This window comes from Orcinus orca, chromosome 15 (assembly GCF_937001465.1).
Source record: "Orcinus orca chromosome 15, mOrcOrc1.1, whole genome shotgun sequence".
Classification (NCBI taxonomy): Eukaryota; Metazoa; Chordata; class Mammalia; order Artiodactyla; family Delphinidae; genus Orcinus; species Orcinus orca.
Window position 1 is genome coordinate 7,629,323 of NC_064573.1, and position 24,886 is coordinate 7,654,208.

The 24,886-nt window shown below is 38.1% G+C and overlaps 1 protein-coding gene across 1 annotated transcript in view; it reads right to left on the reverse strand.

Annotated features, from left to right (window-relative positions):
• DOK6 (docking protein 6) overlaps positions 1-24,886 on the reverse strand; it is a 419,479-nt gene that overhangs the window by 98,331 nt on the left and 296,262 nt on the right. The gene's annotated exons all lie outside the window — the stretch shown is intronic.

A 24,886-nucleotide genomic window follows, 5' to 3' on the forward strand; every position in this document is an offset into this window, starting at 1 on the left:
TGAGAGCATATAACATTAAAACATTTTTTTGGCCATGCCACAGGGCTTGCAGGATCTCAGTTCCCTGACCAGAGACTGAACCTGGACCACGGCAGTGAAAGCCTGGAATTCTCACCACTAGGCCACCAGGGAACTCCCTAAATTTCCTATAATGTAAATTCAAGAGGAAAAGAAAATCAGAATACAAATTCCTTTTCAATTATTTAACTATAATTACCTTTTAAAACATAGTCTTTTTTATTGGATTAAAGCCACTGACAATTTTTTATTGGACTAAAGCCATGGACAATTTCTCAGGCAACAGGATTATGGTTAAGTTTTATTAATAAAGACATTCTAAAATAAAACATATTTTAAATTAATATTTTAAACCAGCTTTTAAAAATAATTGGAGGCCTTCAGAAAGACCCGCTGAGTATCAATATGATGTTCCCAATCGGAAACTGGACCTTAACTGGACTGCTGTGTTGTTGTTTTCAGGCTACAACACCAAAAGATTTGCACAAAATGCTCATGAGGCCAACCTCTGTCTTCCAGCACCAAAAAGATTTTAGATTCTACCTTATGATTCTCCAAGGGGTTTTAGTAGAAAAGAAGTGTCTCAAGAGGCTTCAGAAATTATAGAGGCTGTGACTGCCATCCCTCAGGGCTCCATAGAGCCAGCACTTAGCTTCTGTGAAAGAGATCTTAATAAAATTCACAAAGCGTGAAATGGAAAGTCTGAGAGAAAAATGAAGAGTTTTCACAAAGTGAAACAAATGAGCTTTCTTTGTTGATTCAGAGGGGTAAAAAACTCCAACAGCGGGAGCAGGCAAATCATTGATGAGTGGTGAGCCCATCTTGTTTGAGGTTAAGTTTTGTTCATTGTTATCGGAAAAACACTCCTTATGAGCCTTCGGAAATGAGATAACGAAGACACAAATTGTTATTCCATACTCAGTCACTGAGTTGCAAAGGTCTAACACTTAGCACTTCCTGGGACTTAACTCTGCCCAGTGAAGGAGTCTGAAAGCTTACAGAGGGTTTTATTTCCAGCCTCTGAAATAAAAACTACTGTAAACTTCGTCCATCGATCAAGAAACCAGGAATTAGAACATGCCAGCATAAAAAGCAAAGAACTTTTAGGTAGAAGGGGCTCTTTTTTAAACAATAGGTACCTAAAGCCAAGCTGAAATCAAACTTCTTCAGTATAATTGGCTCAGATTTATGACTTCTGTCAGCAGTGTTGGAAGAAACAGTTTAGGTTTTTCCCAGTTATTGTTTAAAACATGTTCTCTCAGGAGTGGTAAGGAACAGATATCGAGATTTTTCTTATACGTCGAAAGAGTTTTGTGGTAGCGAGCCAGTACTAGAGAGGACAATGGGAGGAGGCATGAAATCATTCTGACAGCTATTGCCCCGCCCCTCGATCTGGTCCCCAGACCAGCAGCACCTGCACCTCTGGGAGCTGTCCAGAGTGCTGAAGCAGAATCTGCGTTTGACAATATGATTTGTACACACATTGTAATTTGAGAAGTACTGGGCTATAGAACTCTTTCCACAGGTCACCATTTCATTCAAGGGAGTGGGAGATGATGCTTGGGACCCATAGGAGGACAAATTAGAAGCCATATTTGTGCAGCTTAAGACTTTGACATAACAAACTGAAGGTTAGAAAGGAAGAAATGTGACGAAAAGGACAAAAACACCTCTAGAAGAATCCTTTCCTTCATTTGGAGAGAGCTAAGATAGAGACGCCAGTTACATTTTAATATCCTAACCCCTCACCACTAACATGCACATTCCTCAACTGCACTGACTTGAAGAATAAGTGAAAATATGGACAATGTATGTTTGTCCTGACTCCAAACTAGAATTTTATTGAAATGTATAGACAATTACAAATGATATCTCTCTTTATACTTAACACGGTATTTGCACAAAATTAATACTTCTTCTTATCTAAAATAAAATGTTAAAGAGTAGAATCTCTAAGGTCCCTTTCAGCTTTAAGGAATAATCTGGGGCTTCATAAAAATTCTAAGAAGTAGGACTGACACACTTATTTCCAGGTTTTTTTTTTTTCTTTTCTGACATTGTGATATAAGGGACATTATAGTAGCATAGACTATAATAGTACAGTCAAAAGACTAAGGGTACAAATTTCAACAATCATGTTATGGCCTGTCATATTCATTTATCACATACTTATCTAGTACTATAAAGCCAGGCTCTGTCTTGGGCCTGGGGATAAAAAGAAGGGAACAATATACATGGCTCATTGCCTCTGAGGCTTTTTAAATGGTGAGGAAGATAAGCATTGTTCAGAAAATGACTCACTCACTGTGGTAAATGCTAGCAGGAAGAAGTACACGGCCAAGAGGAAGGCCATGGAAAGTTACTTCACCTATTTACTCCTCATGTACAAAATGGGGGTGACAAGTCTTTGTCACAAGATTGTTTTTATTTTTCTTTTAATCAAATGAAGTAAAGTATGTGACAGTGGGCAGGAAAGGATTAATTCAGCAGGCCTGTGTTGCTCAAACTCTGCACATCTCGAAGAAAAGTCTGTTTTGGGGATGGTCCCTTGGAGGGTTTCTGGAATGCAACCATGGAGCCTTTGTTATATTCAGTCTGATAAGAGTGTCTCTTGTCCCTGAGGCCTTGAGCCATGCTGTATCGGTCTGACCAGGTAAGTTTATCCTAACAAGGTGGTTCACCATGAATGCCTGTTTTGCTCTGGTGGTGGCCAGGGTCTGAGTGACTGAGGCTGTTCCTGGACCCTGAGGACACTGCATGCCCACCTAGCTGACCCTCAACCAAAACCTCAGACACCAAGGCTCGTGGGGGGCTTCCTGGGTTCACAACACCCTACGCTTACTGTCATGTATCATTGCTGTCCCCGTGTGACTGCACGGGAGGGTGTCTGGAGGCTCGTGCCTGGTCCCTCCTTGTCTGCATCCTTGTGTCTTTTCTCTTCGCTGACTGTAACATGTACCTTTCACTCTAGTAAACCGAAACTGTGTGCATAATAGTTTTTTCTGAACCTTGCGAGTCTTTCTAGGGAATCATGGAGCCTGAGGATGGTCCTGGAGACTCCTCCACCCAAGACAGCCAGCAGGTGGTAGGTTGTTAATATATTTTGATGTAATAAGAATATTAAAAATCCTAGTCTTTTCCTTAAATGGCTCTTTTTCAAATTCCATTCCTCTAGGGATTTAAGAGGGCATGCTCTCTTTCTTTATCCCACCTCACCATTCCCTTCCAGAATCCCTTGAAATAACAGTACTGCCAGTCTCATCTCTACTGTGTTCTAACAAGTAAGAAATAACTAGAGTTCCCTGTGAATGTCTGTATTCAGAGGAAACTAAACTCCAGGGAGGCACTCCATTATGTACGGGTCTCAAAGTTCCCTTCAAGCGGAGAAATAATCCTAAAAGATGGTGCCACGGAGGCAACGTCACTTGAGGAAAAGCCCCTACCATGTAATCGCTAGACCACTGCCCTCCTTTTCTTGTCCTTATGTCTCAAACTTAGCTCTTTAGGAAGGAGTGGCATCAGAATTCCAGCCTTTCTTCCAAATGGCAAGCAAAAGAAATTTACCAAGTGAGAAGTTAAGGAAACAGTTTAAGAAGTGAAAATGGATACTTTAAAATAATTCTCTGGGGGTCTTTAGACATAATTTCGCTGCAGATGAATTTGTAAACCTCTGGCAATTTTGTCCATCTTCACAGTGTATAATTTCACCCCTGCAGTGAGTTTTGCAGTTTTGTATGTATATTTAGTGACCACATATTTATCCTCCATGCACATAGAAATTTTAAACTCTCAGCAATGGTGTAAAGCAGGAGCACTTTCCTGAAAGCCAGTGGGGTTTCTATTCATTATTTACAATTTAATGTTTAATTACAGAAAGTAATGAAATTCTTAAAAGCACAGCTCTTCTGCAGAGCAGTGAAACCCAATTAACAATTCTTTCCTGATAACAGTTTAATCTTTATTGTCATTTAACAATGCTAGCATTTTACTTTTTTTTAGCAGCTTTAAAAAGGCTGAAGTTTCTGTCTAAAGCTCTAGTGAGTCAGACGTTGATCCGTAGTAAAAAATTACAAGCAAAATGGACAAACAGACGAAAGCAACAGTAAAGCAAGTCCAGAAACAGACCCAGTTCATATGGGAGTTCAATATGTGGTGAAAGTGTTGTCTCAAATCTGTGAGGGAAAGCTGGACTAGTCAATAAACCGTGTTTGGACAACAGCCATCTGGAAAAATAGTTGGATCCATGTTTCTACCTCCACTGATATAAACTCCAGAGAAAGCAAAACCAAAACCAAAAAAGTGCCAGAAGAAAGTAGGAAAGAATTCCTATATAAACTCAGAAAATGGAGGGGGTTTCAAGCTACGATCCAAGGCAAAATGTGACAAAAGATTGATAAATCTCCCTGTGAACAATGAAAAAAATAAGTAAGAAATCATAAGATAGCAAATGGCAAATTCAAAACTAGGAAAAATATTTGAAACTCACAGCACTGATAACTTCTGATACCTGTAAGTTAGGTATAATATCAGTACTTTTTTCATTGGGTTGTTTGATCATTAAATGGATTAATATATGTAAATATTAAAACAGTGTTTGTAACTTATTAATATGAAATAGTACTTCTGTTATTATTACTACTACTACTACCCAAATAGTTAGATACCTAAAACATATTGCTAAGCTAGTAAAAAACAAGGAGAATATAATGTATATAGTGTGCTAACAGTTTTGTAAAAAAGTATGTGGGGAAGAATTTATATACATCTTTGCTTATATGTACATTAAACTCCGGAGGAATGCACAAGAAACTAGTAACCGTGTTATTTGCTGGGGGGGGAAGTGAACGTGACAGGTGGTCTATGAGTATGGGAGGGACACTTTTTGCTGATTCGTCTTTATGTAAACCATCAAATTAAATAAAGGAATGCTATGGATTTATTAATTAAATTTAATTAACTAAAATTAAACCACATTAAAATTTAAAGTAAAGGTCTGAGGACCCTCACAGGGTTTTTGTGAAGATGTACTGTTTATAATGTGCCCAGCTCTGTCTCTGTCCCTTAGCAAATAACAGGCTGCCCTCGGTATTCGCGGGGGACTGGCTCCAGGGCTGGATAGCAGAATCCGAGGATGCTCAAGCCCTTCGTATAAAGTGATGTAGTACACTTGGCCCTCAGTATCAGCGGTTCTGCGTCTGCAGGTCAACGCTCAGTTGGTTAAATCTGCAGATGTGGAACCCACGGATACTGAGTGCCGACTGTACACTTTTACTGTTAAACTTATACAATACTGTACTGATGACTTAAGGGCCTCCCTTCCAGTTTAAACACACACACACATACATACACACACACACACACACACACACAGTATATATATTTATATATACATTTAATCTCTTTCCAGTGTAGCACAGGCATCTGATCTGATTTTCAAGGGACCAGGATTATGGAGAGTTCTGGTTTGTAAAGCGTTGAAACAATACCCACAGCAATGAGGAGAATGATAACAGCTAGCTTTCGGGGAGCACCTACTAGTGCCAGGCATGGTGATAAATGCCGTGTGTGCATTACCTCACTGAGCTTCACAACACCCTACAAAAAGCTCTCACTGCTTCCGTTTTACAGAAAACACCATGCTAAGGAGGCTAATAGATTTGCCCAAGGTCATTAAAATTGATGTGGTCGAGCTGTGGTCTGAACGTAGCCGTGTCATTTTGGAGCGTAAGCTCATCATCACTAAGCCCAGTTGCATTCATTCAAGATAAGAAGCAGAAAAGCATGCATAATTCTTTCATTATGAACATTTCTGTAATAGGGAAACAGAGCTAGGACAGGGCTCGGGATAAAATATTTTGAAAGCTCTCTCCTTCTTTGCTGCTGTTCCTTTTCTGTCAAATCAGGTTCCCAAGACACATACCTCAATGGCATATGTGCACCCTTAACATGCACATGAAGGTAAATCAATCAAAATTGTTGAATTGGACTCAAACATGCCCTGGACTCCCAACTTCAAGTCAAGTCCTTCATAAGGAGGAAGATTTAGCAGAACATCTGCCATCCTCTCTGCCTCCTGACGGGACTACTGGACTATGCCTCCTGACTGGACTATGTTCCTAAACACTTAATGCATATGGTGCCTGTTCTTGCTTATCTCACTGTTGGAACCTTAGGGCTACAATGCTGTCCCTCAAACAAGTTGAGAGACTCGATCCTACAAGGAGATCTTGATTTTAGTCCAGGCTCTCTGCAAATTAGCTTGAAATGCCATTTTGATCCTTTATAAAATTGAGTTTCAATGAAAGAATTGATATAAATGATCTCTAATGTGCAAATTTCTTCCAAAATTCTACAATTCCTCCACCTGTGTACTCAGTGATGAGTACAAATTATAATCACATTAACTAAAATATCTCCATCTTTACACACATTTTCCGAATTTTCATATTATTCTATTTTATTTACATTTTCTTACTGCCAAATGTTCTCTTTTGGTTTTTCACCTCAATGAAAAAGCCAGTTGAGTCTCCCTGAAGCAGTCTGAAGTTCTGGTTTTACTAAATCCTTTAGAAAATATACATATAAGATGTTCTCCTGCTTACCTTCCTTCCTGCCTCAAAAATTGAGAATTGAAAAATCCACCAGGTGAAGATGTAAATAAACCATAGGACTTTAGCTGCTATTTAATGACCTCAAAGCATGATCATAAATTATTAACATTCTCATTCTCATTATACTCTTACATTGTGTTTATGAAGGTTTAGTGGGAAAAAAAAGCATTTTAAAAGGGTTACAGCTAATTTTATATGCATCCGGTGGCTTTATTGTAAAAATATTGCATACTCCTTGAGGATTAGGAGTTTTAACATCTGTAACCCCCAAGTGTCAACCACAAAAAGCACCCGATGCACTCCAAAAATGTTTGTTGACCGAAATGACTTGAAAATTATCATAATGATGGCTTCCTGACAGGTAATGAAATTGTAGTTCTGGATAGCAAAAAAAAAGCAAAATAAAATATCAAAGAAAGAAATTTTCTTTGAAGAATGACCCCATAGCGTTAACATTTTCTTCTGAAAGGAGTAGACCAAACAATCCAAAGGAAAACAGAGCTGATACGTTCTTATGTTCCCAGCTGATACACACTTGATCTGTCTTAATATTGTGTGAGGGAGGCTGTGTGTATATCATATGAAACAACCCAAACCTATTTTTGTAGGAAGAGCTAAAGACAAAACAAGTCAAGCAAAAGTTTAAATTCTGTCATTTAGAAATTATATTCCCTTTTTAAAGTGAAGTTGCCAAGTTACGACTGGAAGATTTTTTAAATTATCATGCAAGTTACTAATATTTAGACACTGAATTGCAAAAGAAGAGTTTTCCTTCTCTTACCATTTTGAGGGGAGCCTAAAAATGAAATAATTATATTCCCTTAGAGCAAAAGAGCATGTAATCAGGGTTTAAAATTACATTTTGTTCTCTTTTTGCTCTAAATATAGTTAATTAAGGTAATTTTTAAATTATTTGAAAGATACTTTTGTTGTCTCAAGTGACTACAGAGGAAAGTGTTTAAATTATAGCCAAAATAGAAAAAAATTAAGACTAAACTTGATTTTATGATGGTTATATTGCCTTTTCTTCTTTGCTTATATTTATTCATTCATTTATTTTTTTGGACATCAGCCAATAATGCGTCAGGCCCTGTATTAGCTTCTAGACTGTATTTAAAAAATCATATTTAAAAAATAATTAAATAATAAACATTAACTCATGAATTGCATTTGCTCTCATTACCTGTCTATCTATCTACCCATCTTTCTATGTGTTTACTTTTTCATTTAAACACTCAGTAAATGAGTAGATGGCTATATGAAATACATAACATAATTACACATTTTGAAGAATTGAACTGGTTATCCTTATTGTGTTAAAATTTTCTCTAGAGGTTTTTGGTTGACAGATCACTGATAGAGTATAACTTTTACTCTTTTACTGCCATTACCAAAACAAACCACCTGGTAAAATGGTACAAAACATATCATTCTAAGGTAGAATATTACATCCTTTGTAATACCAATCAGGGAGAATACTGATTGGTATTACAAAGGATGTGGGCATATGTGTCTACTACAGCTTTTTCATTTGTTTAGGAACAGAAATTAAAATTAATGCCATAGTAAAAAATGAATATACTTAAATTTAAAAAATTAAAGAATTTCAAATGTAATTACTTAGTTTTTTTTTAATAATTTCAAATGTCATCATTCCAGGTTAGTAAATTTTAAACCTTAATTTTTAAACTTCACTTAAACTTTAAATTGTTTTCTTTAAAAGTATCTGAATTGAACATATAGTAAACAGACAATTTGAATCACCTTCAAAGTAGAACCTGCCTACCAATGCAGGGGACACATGTTCGAGCCCTGGTCTGGGAAGATCCCACATGCCACAGAGCAACTAAGCCCGTGTGCCACAACTACTGAGCCTGCACTCTAGAGCCCACGAGACACAGCTACTGAGACTGCGTGCCACAACTACTGAAGCCCACGCGCCTAGAACACATGCTCTGCAACAAGAGAAGCCACCACAATGAGAAGCTCGCGTACTACAAAGAAGAGTAGCCCCCACTCGCCGCAACTAGAGAAAGCCTGCGTGCAGCATCGAAGACCCAACACAGCCATAAATAAATAAATAAATAAATTAAAAAAAAACAAAGAATGAAATGAAAAAAGAAATCACATTAATTCAAAAAGCTCCTCAAAAATCTAGAGACAAAGGAGATATAAGTCATCATTCCGTAAAGGAGATGACTCCTGGGAATACATTCCTTTTAATGTTTGAACAGGTTTTCAATCTCCACCTCTGATCCATCTTCACTTCCAGTCTACGTCAAAGTCTCTAGATTCCTACACACATCAAGTCATGGGACGATGCAAATGACAAAAAGAAACACTGATATTGAAAGATGTCAAATGGAAGTTGTATAAATGAAAAAACCTATTAGTAATCCTTTTCTTACTCATTTTTGAGTGTCAGTATTCCTTTTTTAAAGTAAGAAGGTTTGGCTAAATGATTGTTAAGATCCCTTTCAAATACAGAAGCAGTTCATAACTAAGCTTACAGATCCATTTAAGTGGTCAGTTAGCTTTAAACTTCATCTATTTATGCTTGTATTTCAAAAGGCAGCCAGTGTCTTTAAAACATGATGTACTGTGTTGTGTTACCTTAGTCGTGCCTTGGGTACTTTTCCTTTTCCTGCTTAACAACTTCTAGGTAAGGGAAAAGAGAATGGAGTTAATCAAAGTCATCTTGCTGTCCAGGAGTTCATGAGACAGGGATGTGCAGAAGATCAGCATGAACATATAGTTCATATCAAGGTTCATTTACACCCATCTCAGATCCATTCGGTCTATCATTTATCGAGCTCTAATGTCACATGGTTGCTCTTGGAAATTCTCACTCAAACTCTCTGGCTTACATCCTGATATGACCTCTACAGTCAACAGCCCACTCTTTAAGGCAAGTACGATGGATAATTTTATGTGTCGACTTGACCAGGCCATAGGTGCCTAGACATTTGGCTAAACATTATTCTGTGTGTGTGTGAGGGTGTTTCTGGATGAGATTAACATTTGACTCAGTGGACTGAATAAAGCAGATTGCCTTCCCCAATGTGAGTGCACCTCATCCAATCCATTGGAGGCCTGAACAGCCCAAAAGGTGGGATGTCTTGAATGACATCCACAAGGGAGTTCAAACTTTTTTTTTTTTTTTGCGGTACGCGGGCCTCTCACTGTCGTGGCCTCTCCCGTTGCGGAGCACAGGTTCCGGACGTGCAGGCTCAGCGGCCATGGCTCACGGGCCCAGCCACTCCGCGGCATGTGGGGTCTTCCCGGACAGGGGCACGAACCCGTGTCCCCTGCATCGGCAGGCGGACTCTCAACCACTTTGCCACCAGGGAAGCCCTATTTTACTTTCCTTAATGGTCAAAGCCCTTGGCTGGTTACTGTAAATACCTATCATGGATCAAGCTCCACGTGCTCATTTGAAACGCTATCTTCGCAATGAACAAAAGATCATTTGCTGCTAAGTAATATCTATATGATTCCATTTTTCTTATCACATATAAGGATGTTACAGAATCTCAATTATATAACATTCTGTGTTGCTTTGCTGTCTACCATTCTAAATGCTTGAGCCATAGAGTTATCTTATGTTTATATAATTCATACTATTTTTTTCCATCTAGGGATTGATGACTGGTTCCAATTCCCAAGGATTGCCTGTCTTGCTATTTTCATTAGGATTTTCCACAGATTAAAGGTGAGAAGGAATTAGCAAGGTACCAAACAAGGGAGGATTAAAAGGCGTATCTCCTCTGTTTCTTTTCAATTCGTGTTTATGTCAAAGGAAGCAGTCAACGTTTGGGGATCAGGGTTAAGAGCCCCAGCAGCCCTGGGTTGCATGGACGGCGGTGGATGGAAGCCACAGGGATAAGATGATGCCCTGGGCAGGCACCCAGGATCCTGGGGAAGCACTGAGGATCCAAACAGCTCTGGCTCAGCTTGGAGGCCTTGGAAAAGTCACCTGACCCCTAAGTCTTCAGCTGCTCGTCTATGAAACCATTTGGCTTACATACCTTATAGGATTGCTACGAGGATCAAAATGGGAAAGCATCATGAAAACTGTCAAGTACTACGCAATGAAGGATATTATTAGTGTGATTACGGGAGCTGGTTTGGCCAGGGCACTCCTGCATCCGGAGAGCTCCAACTTCCTCCTTAGCGACGCCTCCTGGCTGCTTTTGAACATCACCAACCTCTGCTGCATCATCCCCCGATGATGCTGCCGCATTTTCTATGTTTGGAGACGGCACTTCCTGTTCTCAAACTGTGACCTGTAAGGCCTCTGGCAGGCCCAGTCGCACCCTGGCGTGTACTCAGTCCAACTAGCAATTGTCCCTGTGGGAGAATTTGCCTGTGAAAAACGGCTTCCTCTGGTAAAGTGGCAGCTTTCCACGGGGGAAACCGGCCTTCTGCTTTCACCAACACAGACAATGTTGGAGAAGGGAAGGAAAAACACTTTGTTATTTCATCAGCTCATGTAAAGGTCATTTGTCAACCTGTTTCTCCTGCAGTGGAAAGTTTTGATTATATAGCTCTAGTAATGTTGCCTTTTTTGGAAATTCATTTTTGTTCTCAAGGGCTGTGTTGTCTTCCCCCTACACCGAGTTTCATTATATTTAGTGCAGTGTGTAAATGATGTAGTTAGAATTGCAGGCAAAATGACCCATTACTATACCTATTGTCAGCTTCCTGCATATTTAATAGAAATGCAGTGTGTAAAAATATGTATAGGTCATGGCGACTGGCATGAATGGAAAGGCTTAGTTTCTATTGTAGATTTGGTGACTATGTATTTTTCTCTGGGGTTCCATTTAAAATACGGCAATTTACCTTGGCATGAAGAGTAAGAAAACAATTTCTTTTAGTGAGAATAATTTCTTTAGGGTTTCTAAGTTATTGTGGGGTTCATTTTGAACCAGTTTTACAGGTAAATAGACCAATGATATATATTTCCTCAGGATACTATGTTGTCATTTTAGATTTCAGTGCTAAATATTTGTTATTAATATTTTAATGAACATAAATGTGATTGAATTTAAATTTGGAAATATCAAGTATTTTGCTCTTCATGTAAACACATGGCAAAGGAAATAATAATTTACCATTTAAATCTTCTAGTTGAAAAAAAGGCGTTCTGGATTCAGGCTCTATAGTGACAGATGTCTTCTCTGGATGTGCTAAAAATGACTTATGTGACCTTGAATGTATTGACTGTTCTCTACTTGTACCCTGATACCCATTCTCTATCTTTTTTCTAACGTGTCTGTCTGGCATTGTGCCCTGGGAAGCTGATTTCTACAGGCTCAGGCTTACTTGCCTCCTGGTTTGGCCAGAGGAGGGTGTTGACAGAAGACAGTAGAACTGGAAGGAGAACAGAGGTGTTTTTCCACCTGTCCTTCCCATCTCAACACTGTAGTTTTGACAGTGTACCTTCTTCCAAGGATCTAAGTTCTTTCTGGGCTCTGGCTTCCTTGCTCCTTCAGGCCTGGGGTAGGGACAAGCTTCTCTGTTACTAGTCTCGGGGTGCTCTACCACCCCGTTTTTGTTCCCTAATCATACCCTCACCTTTTAAAATAATTCCTACCCTGGATTCTTCTCAAACCCTTTGAGTAGGTCACTTCTTTATTGCTGGGTCTAAACTTAATTTATAACAAGTTTCTTCATCTCTCTGAGTCTGTCCTCTCATTTATAAAAGAAGCAAAAGAATATTTATCCAGTACATCTCAGAAGACTGTTATGATGAGCAGGAATAAGGATGGAGATAATAATAGTGATAATAATAATACCTGGCCTGCACTATGTATCTACTGAAAAGCTCACCCTCTACCCATGATACTGTTTCCTGTGGAATGGAAAAACGGCCACAAACTACTTCCCATCCCGTGTTTGTGCCCTTGCCACGTGCCGTTAATACTCTTCGCATCAAAGGTGGCATTTTCATACATCCTCTGATTCTCTGCCAGCCTGTGGCTTGCCTTGGCCACTGGTAGAATGAGATGCCATCAGCAGCTGACCAAGGGCTTGTGCTTTGGAACCTTGCCACCGTGCGAACAAGACCAGGAAGCCTGCTGGATAACAAGAGACACAGGTCCCCATCATGCTCATCTGGTCACTGATCCCCTAGACTGGTAGGAGATACCTTATTAGGTCATCTAGTCTCCGGCCAAGCTGCTACCTGACTGCAGGAGAACGTGCCAGCCCAGCCCAGCCAAGATCAGCGGGCCTGGACCCGTTGAGCAGATTGATGACCTACAGACTCATGGACATAAATGGCTGTCGTTTACCATTAGAGTTAGGTGAGTTGTTACACAGCAACAGACAGCTGATAGAACCATTCTTTGCAAATAAGAAAAATATGACAGTTATTTTAAAATATTATGTTATATAAATGAGTGACTTGTATCATACATTATTATAATCAGTATGTTATGATGGCAGAAAAACAGGTGCTCCAGGAAGGTCTTGGGGTGCTGTGCTTTTTGGAGTCTCTATAGCAGCAGACCAGAGCACCAATGCAGGCGCACTGGAAGTTAAGCAGAGGGAAACTGTTTATCATCTGAGTTTCCAAAGGCATGCTGGCCATGAGTGTCAACAGATGATGTTGACATTTAATTAAATTAAATTTCTAATTTAATTTAATTAGAAATTAAAAAAAATGATATGATAAAAACCAAAAAAGAGAGAATTAGATGGCAGAAAAGAAGTAAGTTTTGTGGACTAGAGTCTTAGGAGAGAGAGAGCACAGGATTCAAACACACCAGAGCCTTGGCTTACAAGACGTCTCATGCTGGGTCAAAGAGTGTATCTGGATGGAAGCTAATGCCACAGGATCTTGTGTTTGGGACAGGAGGGTTAGCCTCAGCTCAAACAGACTATGACAAGAGAGGTTATCCAGATACTCTTCTATCCCGAGGCATGACTGCCTGGGGAGGAGGCCCTCAACTGTGTGCAGTCCTTAAGGATCCTTCAGAAAACTGCAGTAATGACTATGCAGAGAAGTTCAAGAGTTGCATTTTTAAAGAATGGATGCTTGGTACATTCAAAATATCATGCTTGTCCAGTCTGTGTCAAGTCTGAGAGAAGTACCAAGGAGAAGGGCATTTTGGGGAGAAGACATGGTACTTGTCTCTGAAGCTGGGTCACCAATGTTCTCCGAGCTTTAGATCAAAGGCTGAGACATGAGGCTGACATTGGTGCTGATGCCTGTACATCCAGGAGGAGTTGCTAGGCTCTTTGAGGGTGCTCATTTGAAGATAAGAATAATAACTTACTTGGATCACACCCTCTCATAAATATGGACTGAAAGTTCAAAGGTGTGTGACTATGTCCCTAAAGAACATATTAAGAGTAGCACAGCTTTCAGCAGTGACCCAGACCCAAACCTATGATTTCATTGTATTATGTGGAATTAAATTAAGATCTCCACTGAAAAGAGGTATAAAACAACACCATCTCTTTTTTGAGGGAGATTTTCATTTCCCCCGAGTTACCATAATATTCCAAATCCATAGGTACCCTTGAACTGACCATTTTTATTCAAAAAATTCTCTTATAATTTAAGCCTCTTTGTTTAAAGACAGATCAAACATGTTTTCCAATATATCCATAGCTCTCACTATAGAGAATAAACTTTCAATGATCCTTTGACTTCATTCTATTTAAAAAGACCACACTGTTTACATTATTTATATTTTTATGTTGTCTTTTGTAACCACAAGAAAAATGATTCTTTGGTGGTTATTTTCTCTATTTTTTTTTTGTTCTCATCAATAAATATATGAAATGCATATTTTAAGTAAATTCATAATAATGCTTCCACTTCATTCAAAAAATTCCTTCCAAGGGAGCCAGCTTAGGAAAGCTTTTTTTTTCCAAAAAATTTTTGGAAGCTTTTTTCCCCCCAAAATTAGCATTTTTTGGTGGATGACTATTGTCAAGACAGAGAGATGAAAATGCTTATTGCAATTAGAGAATACACCTGAATGTGCGCTGCATGCAACAGCACAACGTGATGGAAGAAAGTAAATTAAATTTACTTTTTTGTTTTAGATAACCAAAGCATTATATTTCCAAGTTTTATAATTTATATTGTCATAAACATATTTCTGTTGAAAATGTCATCTTTATTTCTGTTTAAAGTTTTGGCCAGATCTATAACTAGCTACCTTGGAACCATTGGTGAGGACTTCATGGAGCCCCTGCCATTTGAAGAGGAGGTAAGTTAGAAAAAATCCCACTCTTCAAGTAAATATTTGACTTAGGCTACAAACATCTTCAAATAATCAAGCAAATATATTTTTTTATGTGCCTACTATGTCCCAGGAATACATATGGTTGTTGGCAAAAAGAAAAGTAGGTGTATGCTCTACAATACTTACTGAAGTGATCTTCTAACAATAACACAGGAAAGAACATTTTAATCTAGACATTTGCATAATATCCTAGGTATGTGAAGACATCTCCTAATTTATGGCCTGATGAAGGCAAGCTTTGGAATTTATGTGCAGTTTTTATGCTGGTGAACACAAGTAACATTAAAGATGAAAATATAAGAAAGTCAAGATTGAATATCAAATACATTTTGGGGGCAGGCTGTATATGGGGCATTTCTAAGATAAAAATTCCTCCTTTCAGGTTGTATTTACTCTTTTATACAGGAATTCACTTATTCAACCTTTTTAGATTTTAAAGTATGTTCATTTGATTACAATTGTCACTCTTGATGAACTGCCTTACAGGAAATCTTTTGAAGCTTTGATTTCGATCTCATGAAATAGATTTTTAAGGGAATATAATCATAAAATCACCATGTTAACTATATTTCAAAAACCAGAACCCAACAACTATGAAATTTTGTGACTATATGAAGAAGTAAATGAATTATTATATCCATGTAAATATCCTGAAATAGAATGCAGAAAATTTTGATTACTAAAATAACAAATTTCTTAAAAATATAATTTTAATTTTCATATTAAGTTTTTAGTTACGAAGAACACATACAGAAAATGAGATAAAATAAAATATAAATGTAGAGCTTGATGATACATCAAAAGCAAACACCAGTAAAACTACCACCTAGTCAAAATTTAAAACATAGTTACCATCTTAGATGTTTGTCCCTCCCAATCTCACACCTTCCACTCTACACTCTGATTTAACCAGGTGTTTATGGCAATAGCATTCTGGGTTTTCTTTAGTTTTTCATCTAATTATGCATACACAAACATCGTAGTTTAGTCCTGCTAATTTGCCAATTTCATTCTTTTGTGTTTGGTTTCTGCTTACTCAAAATGATATTTATTAATCCACCTGGGCATGTAGAGTGTAGGCCATTCATTGTTCTTGAATTATCCTATTGTTGATTATGCTAAATTACTTTTCCATTCTACTGCTAAAGCCTATTCAGGTTATTTCCATGTTGTGGCTCTTACCAAATACATAAATACTAGAATACATGTCTCTTGGTGGATACATGCAGCATTTCTATGGGGTATATATCTAGAAGTGGTATTGCTTGGTTGTGGAGTATGCGTATGTTCCTATTTACTAGGTAACTCAGATAAACTAGTGATTATACAAATTTCACTCTACTACAGTGAATAGGAGTTCCAGTTGCTTCACATCCTCACCAACACTTGGTATCGTCAGTCTTTTTTACTTTATTTACTTTATTACATAGAGCAGATATGAGCCCTTTATCAATTATATATGTTGCAAATGATTCTTTTCACACTATGCCTAATTTGCATGCCTTCAATGATCTTTTGATGAACAGCATTAATATTCTTAATTTTAATATGGCCCAATCTACTGATTGTTTTGTTAGTGTTTTAGTTTTGTTTAAAAAGTATTTCTCCTTTGAGTTCATGAAGATATTATCCTCTGTTTGATTCTAAAAATTATATTAATTTTCTCTCACATTTTAGATCTATATATACTCTATCTGTAATTAATATTATTAATGTTTATATATCTGAGGTTGGATCAAATTACTTTTTATTCCCTATAGTTATCCAGTTGACTCAGCACCATTTATTTAAAAGACTGGCTATTCTCCAATGTTCTCCACTACAACCTTTGCTATAAAACAAAAAATCTATAAAAGAGTTTCTATGCTTCTTTCAATGGGCAAAGATCTATTCCTCTGCTAATGCTACACTGTTTAAAATAGTTTAGCTTTATAATATGTCTAAAAATCTGGTAGGGTTGCCTTCTCAGATTGTTCTTCAAGAATGAATTCGTAAATTCATATAACTTTTTCCATTTTCATTTCCAAACACCTTTTAGAATGAGCTTTTAAAGTTTCACATTTTTACTCTTTTCATTTATCTTTATTCAATATTGCATTTCTAATCTTCTATGTGGGAACAGTTTCCTTTGGCGTGAAGCATATCTTTTTGTAAGTCTGTATTTCCTTTGGTGAAGGTCTGCTGTCCAGTTTGGTTTGTATGAAACATTTTAATTTTGCATTTACTCTTGAAGAATATTTTTTCTAAGAATAAAATTTTAAGTGACAGTTATTTCCCTTCAGTACTTTATAGGTTATCATTCCATATTTTTATTTCTGGCTTTTGTAATTTCTGTTGAGCTATTAGCTGTAAATTACATTGTAACCTCAGAAAGTAACCTATTTCTAAGTGCGGTTTTCTTTTTATTTATCTATCTTAGATTTAGAAATTCTTAGAAATTCTAGACTCTGTGACATGATGTCTTTTGTTATTTTTGAAAATTCTCAGCCATTATATCTTCAAATTTTTCACGTGTCCAATTTTCTCTGCTCCCTTCTGCTAGGACTCCAATTAAACATGAAATTCTTTGTTTCTTGTAGTTCTCTTCCAGCCTTTTGTCTCTCTGTGCTTTTTTTCTTTTCTGGATATTTTCTTCTGCTCTTTTTTTCCTCATCAATTAGTTATTTCTTCAGGTATGTCTAATCTGCAGCTATACACATTCAGTCAGTTCATAGTTTGCCATTGTACGTGCTGTATGGACCTGCACATTTTCTGACACTGCTTCTATCAAAAGAAGGCATCTTATTCCCATTCTATTGAATTTGGGCATGCTTAGTCATCCACTTCTAGTGAATAGGATGCAGTAGAAGTGACACTGTAAGACCTCCAATTCTAGGTCATAAAACCCAGCTTTCACCTGAACCCCTCTTTCTTGAGGTGCTTGTCCCTGGAATTCAGCCATCAGGCTTTGAGGAAGCCACACTGAGGGGGCTACGTGTAAGGGTCCCAGCTTACTTTCCCAGTGGAGATCTAGGTCTAGGTGATGTCAATCCAGACATGTAAGGAAGGAAGCCTTTGAGATGATTTCCTCTTTAGCCTCCATCTGATTGCAAACACATGAGAGAACTGAATGAACAAGAACTGCCAGCTGAACAGAGTCAACTCTGAGAATTGTGAGAGATTGTGATGATGATGACGATATTAATAATGATAGTAATAATGATTTTTCTTGTTTTACATCACTACATTTCAAATAGTGGAAGGGGAACTGAAACATTATATTTATTAGCCCTGAAACCTTCATTTGCTCAATTTTTAAAAATAGTTTCCAGTTTTTTGACTAAATTCTCAATGTCTTCATTTATCTCTTGAAATATTGTACATGTACTTATCTTGAAGTCTGTACGTGATAACTCCAGGATTTGGTATCTCTTTGGGTTTGTTATTATTGCCTATCGTTTTTTCTAGTTGTTCTTCATGTCATCTTAACTCGTGTCCTGATTATGTTTTACTGTGTAATAGACTTTTTAGTGAAATTGTCTGAGGCTTAAAATGCATATTATTTTCCTCCGGAGATAATTTATGTTTGCCTTCTCCAAGATCCTGCCTTTGTAACTTCTGCACTTTGAATTAGAATTGCTGACAGAATGACTCTGTAGATGGACATCTTAATGAATTACAGCATCAAAACTTGTAATAAATGCTGTAACAGAAGGAGTATGCTGTACCAGGAGAGTTCTGGAAGGCTTGGACCACAATGACTATTGAAGGAGTTACCTGTAGAGAGGTGTGGGGAAAGGAAAAATACATGCTGCACGGAAACTGCCTGTTTTCCTCAGCTTTCAGGCAGTTGCTGTGTGCTCTCACTCCAGGAGTACTTACTCTTTCTCTCTCTCCATATAGGTATCTATTTATCTATCTATCGAGAGATCATTCAAAAGTATAATTATAGCACTATAACATCTTGCAAAGCCAGTAGCTATTATGATGCTTAATAATTAAATCAGGTTATAACGTGTATATATAAACACCATCAATACAAGTCTTGTGTTTGCTAAATCATGGTTCCACACTTAAACTTTAAAGCATGGTTTGTTCGTATTAATGTTAATGTAGACCACCGATCAACCACACGGAGCCTAGGACTTTAGGTGTTGATTACATTTTGCTTTCAACAATTTAATTATATTCTTTGCTCTTCTAAGACTATACAATTATTAATGTCCAACCATTATTTTGTACTCCCAATGTCTTAGCTCTTTAGATTTTGAGCAGACTCCAGTTTTCCTTTTTGTCAGAGTCTAGCATATTCGTGTATCCCTTTGGATGGTTATCCAGGTTCTCTTTTCGAGTGCTGACCTAGGTCAATGCTATCTTTGGTCCCAGTAAAAATTAGAGGCAAATAGAGTACTAGTGCATTGGAGATGAAGTAGGTGTTCATATTGAATAGTACTGGGCTTATTTGAGTGGTAGAACTCATGGCTAGTATAAAACACCAGGCAAGTTCTCCTCGATGAGAAGTAAAGCCATTAATACAATAGAAAGTGATGAGCATAGCATAAAATATGCTTCCTTTTTAAAACTAAATAGCAGCCTCATCATAATAGTAGAGAAACAATTTCTGTAACAATTTTACTACCTTTTTACTTCCAAACCCTGTTTGGAAGTCATAGTTCCTTTCTTGATAAAATGTGCTCTATTGTTACTCCCAACTCACAGAGTTCCTGCTTTCTGAATAGTGGATTAAACGACTCAGCACTTCCTCTCGCTGCATGGAAATTGCCCGTTTCCCTCAGCTTTCAGACAGCGGCTGTGTGCTCTTACTTTCCTTCCACCCACCCCAGATCACTTCAAATGCACCAAGACGCAAATCTACTCCTCAGTGCCTCCAAGACTCAACGTGGACCCCTCGGGTTCCTCTGCCCTTATTCCCATCCTCTGGACTGACATGGAATTCTGCAACTTCCTATTGATTGTAAAGACCACAAAAAGAGTTACATTTCTTTTTTTTTTTTAATAAATTTATTTTACTTATTTATTTATTTTGGCCGTGTTGGGTCTTTGTTGCTGCACATAGGCTTTCTCTAGTTGTGGCGAGCGGGGGCTACTCTTTGTTGCAGTGCATGGGCTTCTCATTGCGGTGGCTTCTCTTGTTGCCGAGCACGGGCTCTAGGCACGTGGGCTTTAGTAGTTGTGGCACGGGGGCTCAGTAGTTGTGGCTCATGGGCTCTAGAGCACAGGCTCGGAACACGGGCTTAGTTGCTCCGCGGCATGTGGGATCTTCCTGGACCAGGGCTCGAACCCGTGTCCCCTGCATTGGCAGGCAGATTCCTAACCACTGTGCCACCAGGGAAGCCCAAGAGTTACATTTCTTAAAGGAATACACTGTAAAAATATATCACTGTATTCACCATATCTTTATTTTCTGTGTTCTGATGCTTTGACATTTAGGACCTTGCTGACCTTAGAGAGACAGCCCCTCCCAGGGTTGGCCGATTCCTAGAGATGGTAAACTCACCTGCCCTAATCAGCCCAGGGTCAGTACCAGACACCCAGGGACAGTTCCTCCACCCCAGAGCACCCTGAAATGATTCAAACCCGCCAATCCTAAGCCTGCTCACGCTGCCTCACCAGGTTCACAATCAAGGCCCTTGCCTGCATTTCCCTTTCTCCCTCTGCTTCCTGGTACTTCCCCTGTGGCCCCCCCTGCCATGGCGGGCCCCCTCCTCTTTTCTTTTTTTTCTTTAGTAAACTTTTTATTGAAGTACAATACACTGTCCCACTATTGCATTGGTAACAGGTTTGACTGGCAATCAAACTCATAAGACACAGTAGCATTTGATCCAGCACTTAGTTTGCTTAGCTTTTTAGAAGCATTCAGGACAGGAAAGAGCATGCACAGCCCTTCAGTCTCAGTGGAACCAGCAATTCTCCACGTGCATCGATGCTTGGGCCTCTCCTTTCTTGCCTAGAGACTTGTATATAGTTGCTGGTGATGAGGCCATGGGGTGTGGGGTTCATCTTTTTGTTTTTTTAATTTTTGAATTTTATTTATCTTTTTACACAGCAGGTTCTTATTAGTCATCCATTTTATACACATCAGGGTACACATGTCAATCCCAATCTCCCAATTCATCACACCCCCCACCACCACCACTTTCCCCCCTTGGTGTCCATACGTTTGTTCCCTACATCTGTGTCTCTATTTCTGCCCTGCAAACCGGTTCATCTGTACCATTTTTCTAGGTTCCACATATATGCGTTACTATACGATATTTGTTTTTCTCTTTCTGACTTACTTCACTCTGTATGACAGTCTCTAGATCCATCCACATCTCTACAAATGACCCAATTTCGTTCCTTTTTATGGCTGAGTAATATTCCATTGTATATATGTACCACATCTTCTTTATCCATTCCTCTGTCAATGGGCATTTAGGTTGCTTCCATGACCTGGCTATTGTAAATAGTGCTGCAATGAACATTGGGGTGCATGTGTCTTTTTGAGTTATGATTTTCTCTGGGTATATGTCCAGTACTGGGATTGCTGGGTCATATGGTAGTTCTATTTTTAGTTTTTAAAGGAACCTCCATACTGTTCTCCATAGTGGCTGTATCAATTTACATTCCCACCAACAGTGTAAGAGGGTTCCCTTTTCTCCACACCCTCTCCAGCATGTGTTGTTTGTAGATTTTGTGATGATGGCCATTCTAACTGGTGTGAGGTGATACCTCATTGTAGTTTTGATTTGCATTTCTTTAATAATTAGTGATCTTGAGTAGCTTTTCATGTGCTTCTTGACTATCTGTATGTCTTCTTGAGAGAAATGTCTATTTAGGTCTTCTGCCCAGTTTTTGATTGGGTTGTTTGTTTTTTAAATATTGAGCTGCGTGAGCTGTATATATATTTTGGAGATTAATCTTTTGTCTGTTGATTCGTTTGCAAATATTTTCTCCCATCCTGAGGGTTGTCTTTTCATCTTGTTTGTGGTTTCCTTTGCTTTGCAAAAGCTTTTAGGTTTCATTAGGTCCCATTTGTTTATTTTTGTTTTTATTTCCATTACTCTAGGAGGTGGATCAAAAAAGATCTTGCTGTGATTTATGTCAAAGAGTGTTCTTCCTATGTTTTCCTCTAAGAGTTTTATAGTGTCTGGTCTTACATTTAGGTCTCTAATCCCTTTTGAGTTTATTTTTGTGTATGGTGTTAGGGAGTGTTCTAATTTCATTCTTTTACATGAAGCTATCCAGTTTTGCCAGCACCACTTATTGAAGAGACTGTCTTTTCTCCATTGTATATCCTTGCCTCCTTTGTCAAAGATGGGCCCCCTCCTCTTGAGAACCGTCAGTGACCAATTATCTTTTCAATGGCATTCATCTCCTGATATGTAGGCCTCACCACACTTAAATAATAATAAAACCTACTGAAACAATTACCCATGTACTCTAATTTTTTGTTTTGAGCACTTATTAGGTGCAATATGGAATATATTTCCCATTTTTTCTATCATTTTCATAAAATATTTTTTAATTTTTTAAAGTTTATGTTTTATTCACAGAGAAGTATGTTTTTAAATGTGGCTTAATACATACTTTTACATATTATCGTTTGCATTACAAAAGCTTTTTGTCATGAGATATTATATTGCATAGGGATTCAAATTTAGTAATATGTCTACATTTGGATTCAAGAAATTCATAGGATGAGTCAATCTCTCTGCCTGCGGTGCAGAAAGTGTGAGAGAATCTTCCTTAAAAGCAGAGATCACTCGTTTATGTGAAGCAAGAAACTACAATATGTTTAAACTTCTCAACTGGTGAATGGATGAAAGAGTTGTAGTATATTCACACCACACTAAAAAGGAATGGACTCCCGTATATGCAGCACCATGGAAGAATCTAAAAAGGCATCATGCTCCATGAAGGTAGCCAGACATACATTTAAATGGCATTCTGGGAAAAAGCAAAACTATAAGGATAGGAATCGGGGGCTGGGGGCGCAGTGGGTGGTCGTGCTTGCCTGGTGTCCGTTTGGAAATTAGAAATAATGCACAAATGATTCTTAGCAAAAATAGCAGAATTTAAACCACCACTCTAGGGCAGGAGTTACAAGTAACCAGAGGAGGGTATTTTCGTCAGTTCTGTAGAGTCTGTCGTCTAAAGCAACTTTGAGCAACTGTAGGCACAGTCTGAGCTTTTCTTTAAATGGCAATAAGGGTCTTATAGGAAAAGCACAGTGTGGGTGTAGCACAGAATCAGTGACACCTGTACAAATAAAGAAAGAAAACCAAAGAAAACTCTAATAGGTTAAGATTGTCACCATTTCTGTAGGGAAGAGGTAACAGAAACACTCATATTAGGACTTCATTTATAGTTTGTCATTTATAATTGCAACAAGTCAGCGGTCTATTAAAGTGCCCCACAGTTCTCATCATATGGTGCCACTCTTAGCCCAAAGTTTCCAGTTAACTCCATGGACCAAGTGAGCTTCAAATCATGAATCCCCTCAATAATCAGGTAGGTAGGAAAGAGACACAGTTTCATCTGTAAGAGCTCTTTCTGTGTTCACTCTGACCTCCCCAGGAACAGAGAAGCTAGTCTTTAGCCTGCTAAGCAAGGTGTGAGGAATATCAATGAATCCATTTGAATAGAGCTGGGATTTGGCTGCTGAAATGACATTGCTAAAGAATTCCTTTTGATTAGACTTGATATTCACAAATAAATTAGTTAATTCCAGCAGAATCACTCATGGTTTGTTTTCTTGCCCTCTGCTGAGTGAACCAGTTACTGCAAATTGTCTTAACTGTAGTACAATGAATGCAAACGTAGTAGCCTCAAAAATCACGGTGCGTAAGTAAGATGGGTTCAGAATGGTAATAGGAAAGCAAATAGACAGTCAGTGGGGACTTTCAATGCCTACATGACCAATCCAAACCCTGATTTGACTTGTTTCAAATACAGTCCCTTTACAGATGCAATGGAGCATGAGTCGTTCAAATGTAACATCAGAGAGTCTTTTATTTCAAAGACCGTGAGATTGGAAGAATTCATTCACCTGCAAAGCCAAATGTCAAATGTTGTGCTTCTCATTCCTCACCAGCCCTGCGGTTAACAATGCACCTGACTGACAGTTCTGCCACTCAGAACAGGGTGTGAGGGGTGGGAGACTGACACCTTCAGCTTGGAAAGTTGTGAGGCCACGGGCTACCTTGTTCATCGGCATGCGTGTGCAACACTCTGGGATCTGATTTCTAATTTCTCTTTTAAAATAGAAAACTCTAGTGTCCTTTAAGTTCAGATATTGTCTTAAAATTTTAAAAGACATAATACGTCTAATTAATAATAACTGGGCTCCTGTATACTGCGTGTCAAACACTGTCATCATTTCTTTATAAGTAGCACTTTTCCATTTAATTCTAAAAACAACCCCATGGCCTCGGCAAAATTAATCTCCAGTTTTCAGATGAGGATCTGACATTCAAAGGAGTTGATTCACAAGAGAAGTTTAATCCAGAATCGATAGCCTGCGATTTCATATTCTAGTCTAAACCACTTCATTACATGACCTTAATGTGAGAAATTTATAGCGTCATGGTGCCAAATTTGGTCATATAAAAACTTGGTCACGCATATTATTCATATCAAGTCCTTCTTCCCTTGGAGTAATTCTGTGAGCCAATGAAAGCATAACTCAACTTATGTAAGTTCTTTATATGTTGACAAATACTCTCATCATATTTTGGAGAATGTCACTGGATACATAAAATATTTATCATATAAAAATATCCCTAAATATTTAATAAGATGAATTGCCCTGCAAAATCTCCTTCTCAGTTCTTTGTGTCCAACTAAGATGGTACCCTGGTATTAACGTCTATTTGAAACGTCTTTTATATTTATTATTTTTTCTTTTGACTAAAAATATTTACATTTGCTAAAAACATTTACATTTAGCGATTATTCATTTATAAGAAATATTAATGGATCATAATGTCTTTCTGAATGTATTTGACT